A 6,000-nucleotide genomic window follows, 5' to 3' on the forward strand; every position below is an offset into this window, starting at 1 on the left:
TCGTCCATAAATGTGAGCATGTCTTTCACACTGTGTAGGTGGGAAATGTTGAGACTCTAGTGACATCATTTACGATGTACATGAAATAAGATAAATGAATGAAAATGTCTGTTAATTACTTTTATTGACAGCATTACTGCACAAACCCCTGTTGATGAGTACCAGTCAAGATATTGGGTTTTTGTCACAGTTTAAAATTATAAAATAAATAGTTTAAAATGGGTGTTTTTACCTATTTACTTTGAGTTATTGTTCACAAAATAGCTGCCTTGTGTGACACATGAAACTGCCAAGAAAAGTAAGTGAGTAAGTAATATTTATTTATATAGCGCTTTTCGAGACCAGGGTCACAAAGCGCTTAAACAATCAAAACAATACTCAAAAAAGTACATAGCTGTTTATTTGTGTTTTATTACTACCGAGAAACATTGTATTGACCTCGGTAACATCAAGCGTGCGTACTTCAATGTAGGTAGATAGTCGCTGACAAGAAAATAAAAGATTTAATCTGAGGTAATTTGACTTCAAAGAATGAGTTGAACAAATTGATGTCAATAGGACTGTAGTCAAAATTAAGCTACTACTTAAAGCCTTAACACTATCGGTATGCTAACATGGTTACTCTTAAAATATGGGTTCTAGGGCTGTGTCTCAAATGGCATACTTGCGTACTTAAACTTAGTATTTTTAGTGCATAATGCGTGTCAATTGTTAGTATTTGAAATGTAGTTTACTAAAACGCCCACAAAACTGAGTATGGATCGATGGACACTTTTTACCCTAAATGGCTCCATCTTAGTGAAGTTGACGTTGAAAATGGAAGTCACGTCATGTATTGTATATATATAAATAAACATGCTTATACTAACATATACTTAACATGCTGCGAGCAGGTGTCGATAGTGTTCCTACAGCAATCATCGTTAAATAGTAGTAGACGAAGAAGCTGTCGTGTCATTTCCTGTTAGTGCGTAGCAGCAGAGTTTGATTTGAGAAATACTATCTGACGAGAATTTGCGTATTAGTTAGTACGTACGCTATCCTGATGCATACTAACTGCCCGTGCCCTAAGATAAGTGTGTGATTTGAGACACAGCATCGTTTTTTTTTTCTTCTGTTTTTGATTGTTTAAGCACTAAGCGAGAATTCTAACCCGCTCTAGTAGAAGAACTCACATTTCTCCGGTCCTTAAAACTCTTCACTGGCTTCCAGTTTCTTTCAGGATCAACTTTAAAATTCTGGTTCTTACTTTCAGATCTATTCATGGTCAGGCTCCTCCTTACATCAGTGATCTGATCCAGCCTTACACCCCAGCTCGGGCTCTGAGGTCTGTGGATCAGAATCTACTTATGGTTCCTCGCACACGGCTCAGGACCAGAGGAGAGAAATCTTTTCAGGCTGTTGCTCCTAAGCTTTGGAACGATCTTCCTCTCTCTTTGCGCTTGATGGAGTCTACTGACTCCTTTAATTTGTTCAGGCTTTTCCTTGATTTTCTGGAACTCCTGTGTTGTTCTCAGTATTATCTTGATCTTTAAAGTATATACTTTTTTGAGTATTGTTTTGATTGTTAAAGCGCTTTGTGACCCTGGTCTGGAAAAGCGCTATATAAATAAATATTACTTACTTACTTACTTACTTACTTTGTGACCCTGTTCTGAGAAAGCCGCTTTAAAGATAATAATTACTTACTTAATAACTGCTGACGCCGTCCCAATTCAGCTGTCGATCTCAAGCTCCGTTCTTCCCCTCGGGCTACGTATTGAGTTTGATATCTGGCTGTTACTTAAGTCTCCACTCAGAACCTCTTCACTCCACACTTGAATTAGCCTGGAGATGCTGTGTGAAAACATCCAGCCGGAGCGCTGGTCATGCAGGTTGTAGAGGAGGAGCGAATGTCGTCTGGAGGAGACGGATCAAACTGATGTTCAACACTTCTGTGACAACACTGAATACGGGAAACCATGGCAACCATCTAAAAAAAGGAAGCTGTGATCATTCCCCGGCGATGATTCTCCACGACATTATCTCGCCGCGTTAGACGGACAAACAGTTTATTATGGAGAAGAGAAAAAAAAAGAAAGTATTCACCAGACGGCGAGACACAAATGACACAAGTTCAAACCGCGGTCACAGTTTCAAACGTCGCACTTCCCTCTCTCTCCTTCCCCTTTCAACTTTTTTCGTCCCTTCGCTTTTGATCAAATGTGGCAACCCTGTCACACTTCGATTGGGAGATCAAATCAAGAGTTGCTTTTTCTATCCAAAGTCTTCGTCGGCTGCTCTACTTTTTTCAACTTTTTTTTCCTCGACTGATTAATTGTCGCCCCTGGTCCTGATAAATTAGAAAATCTGCCGGACCATCGCGGCGTGACTCATTTGATTTATGGAATCATGCATTAATGGTGTTATATTTAACAAAGTTATATAAATAAATAACATAAAAAAGGGACAAAACTGTGTGCTTATATAAAGGACAGAAATTGGATCAAAAATAACATTTTCATGAGCAGCAAGACATACAATTTAACATAATTTATATATATTATATTTAAGCTTTTTTTATAGCATTGCAGTTACACTTATAATACTTACTTTCATAAACCTTTTCTTCCAACTAAGATACTGATCACAAGAAAAGGACTCAGAAAGTAAGATCTACAAGCATCTTTGAGTGTCTGTAAATACGGTGTATTATTATTGTTATTATTATTATTTATCTTCCAAACCACTCATTTACAGTAATATTTCTATTAATGTCATTCAAAACCAAAATGATTGTACATTAAATTTATTTTGCATGAAATTATTTACATTTAAACATATATAAAATCAGTTTCTTGTTTTGTTTTCAATATATTCTTTAAATCCAATTATACATTTGTGAGGTTTCCTGCCAATTAATATAAGTAATAGATATATTAATAGATTTAAGTATATATTTTATTGGGTATTGCTTTGATTGTTTAAGCACTTTGTGACCCTGGTCTGGAAAAGCCCTCTACAAAAAATGACTTATTTACTTACTAATACAGAAATACTAAGTGATGTTTTTTATTATAAAATTATAAAATGATTCAGAAATGTATTTATATCTCATTTTTCAAAAAATATCACCACTATATTTACATCATAAATATTATCATTATATCGTCTCCAAAATTCTCTGGTTGTAAATTAAGATACATTTCTGTTTAGGGAAAAGAAACATGAAAGTGCGTCAAGAAAACATTCGATAATAAACGAGTGGAAAAGCAACATGCGGGTCAGCGTGGAGCCTCTGTGTCAGCACATGGCCTTTGGGCGAGTCTGAGCTTTTCTTTCACAGTTCACGTGGCATCCCTTCTCAGCCGACTGGCACAAATGAGGGCATTTCCTTCTCAACCCCACTTGAGGGAACGACTTTATATAAGGGCCACAGATGGGCTTCCACCGCTCCTGGAATTTTCTCTCAACCCTTTTTTTTTTGAGCTCACATGTCAAACACTTCCTTTGGATGCTCCATTGACTCTTTTGGGAAACGGCAGCCTCTGAGCGGGACGACCTTCGGTGGCCGTCGGTATCTGACGGATTCTTTCGCAGAAGGTCACCGCTCTAACCTTGGATCGGATTTACTCTGGATGAGCTGTCACGGTCCTGTCATATCGCCAGAGTCTATTTGAATGTTGTCAGAAGACGACAAACGTCATTAAATCCATCAGTTTAAAACACTTCCTAAAACTACTTTTCTTATTTATTCAGCCTGTACTCACTCATTTATTTATTTTGCCTGAATCAGCACCGTTCATTTATTTATTTGACGTTTTGCCTTTGATCACAACAAGCTCGGAGAATCTTCCAAAAAAGTGAAAACTCGCAACGAAAATCCCCTTTGATCCCCTTCTCTTGATGTGTGGGGTGTTGCAGGCAGACATTACAGGCCCCTCCTGTGAGCCCGCCCGCCTCTCTCTGCTTACAGCAGATGCCGAAACTGAAACACTCGCGGACTCGCCCATTAAATTTACATTGTGTACATTTTGTTTTTCTGCCGGGGCGCAGATGTTCCCACTCTCTGCTGAGGGGTGGGGGGAGGTGTTTAAAGAACGAACGCTGTGAGGCAGGTCCACACTTTTTAGAAGGGAAGAAACACATCGGCAGTGCTTTGAGTGAAGTACACAAGTCTTAGGTGGATCTTACTTATCGATCACTGACACAGCAGGATTCTAACGTCGGCTCTTACGTCTCCCATAGTGCAGTCGATGGTGTGGATCTATAGTAATGAATACTTTTATGACTTAGAAGGCCATTCCCATTGAAGACATTCTCAGAAAGTTGTTAACTTTTTATTTTCCTACTAATGTTTCAAGGCAACTCCAATTCCAATAGGCCTCCAGGGCCTGTAGCTATGACGTGATAGCTTTCTTCAAGGCAGGCTGGATTATTAATAGCGGTAGATATGACGCATTTCTCAGTGGTTACGTATTTGGGAATACGTTTTCCATCAATAGGGTCCAGCCTCTGGTGTTTCCTGTGATGTATGCCGAAGCGGTGTACCCGAACTCGGAATAAAAGAACGTGTTCTTTAAAAGTTGAAGTCTCTAATTACAAGTTCCAAATAATAATCAAAATCAGAATAATACAGAAGTAACTCTAAAACGTTGTCGATCCGACATAAAGGCAAAACACAAACACAAACCATAACAGGAATGGAAGAAGAGTGCAGGTTGAAAAAACAAAACTTAGTGAATACTTGGAACTGGAAGAGCAACTAATGTGTTGATTTAAGTGTCTAAATAGATGTTGGACTCTATTCTATCATCAGTATGTGCCTGTTTGTAAAACCTATCTTTTCATTCAAATATTTACAATAGAAAATGTCCTTGCAAAGTGATAAGAAAACATAAAGGTTTGTCACCGCACGTCATCAAACCTGGAAGTCTCCACCTCCAAGGGACTCGTTTTATAAACAAAGCGAGGCGTGGTTACAGCTGGCGGCGGAGTGAAGCCATTATTACGTTATTATGTACTCTCATAACCTCTCGTTCGCTGAGATTTCAGACAGCGGAGAACTTTATAAAGTAATAAGTTCAAAACATTGTCATGATGAAGGACTTACTGCATCTCGGAGAGGAAGACTTCAACATTTGAAAAGTGAGTCAGAAGAGTTGGGTTTTCACATTAGTTGCCCTTTAAAGCCCTGGCATATCAGGGGAGTTCAATAGTAGCAACAACAAGTAATCAACAAGATCCAAGCCATAAGAACTAGAAGTATGACATACTCATTTGAGTAATGAAAGGCATCACTTTATATTGACTCCACTACTCTCAGCTCCTATTATAAAGAAACAGAAACAAAGACTAGTTTATATGACGCATTGATTTGATGGAACATCTCTCTCCACTTGATGCTGCTTTTGCGTCTTGTCCTAACTTTTTCTCCCAGGAATGATTGTTGGCCACTTCCCTGCGACAAAATAAACCAAAAAAACAAAAGTGACAGACTGTCTGAAGCGTCCCACGCCTCTCGTCTGAAGAAACTGGAATAGACTCAAGTTTCAGTTGAGCCAACTTTAACTAGCCCGGCACCGATAAAAAAAACATTTCCATTCTATTGTGGTTAAGCTGCCAACAAGACAGTGGTACATACAAGTCAACACCATAAACCATATGATGCCTTGTGGGAAGAATAAGGCTTTCAATTGGTTCCCAGAGACTCAACAAACAAGTCGACAAGGGTTTTATGCTTCGACCGTAGTATAAATTATGGAATTTTAAAAAGTGTTCATACTCCATTCTCCATTGTATTCTAGTCTATATCTAGTCCATTTGCAATTGCACCGGTGGCCAGAATCCCAGAATTAAGCATTAGACGAAACACAACAGTATCTACTCTGTGACTGTGAGCAAACTCTAATGTTTCACTCTGTATCCTCTCCTTCCATCCTCTCTGTCCACCTGCCACGCATTCCAAAATGATTTCATATTCAGCAGGTGCTTGTTACTCTCACAGCCACTCACTCACAC

This window comes from Callionymus lyra, chromosome 11, assembly GCF_982586985.1.
Source record: "Callionymus lyra chromosome 11, fCalLyr1.hap1.1, whole genome shotgun sequence".
NCBI classification, from domain to species: domain Eukaryota; kingdom Metazoa; phylum Chordata; class Actinopteri; order Syngnathiformes; family Callionymidae; genus Callionymus; species Callionymus lyra.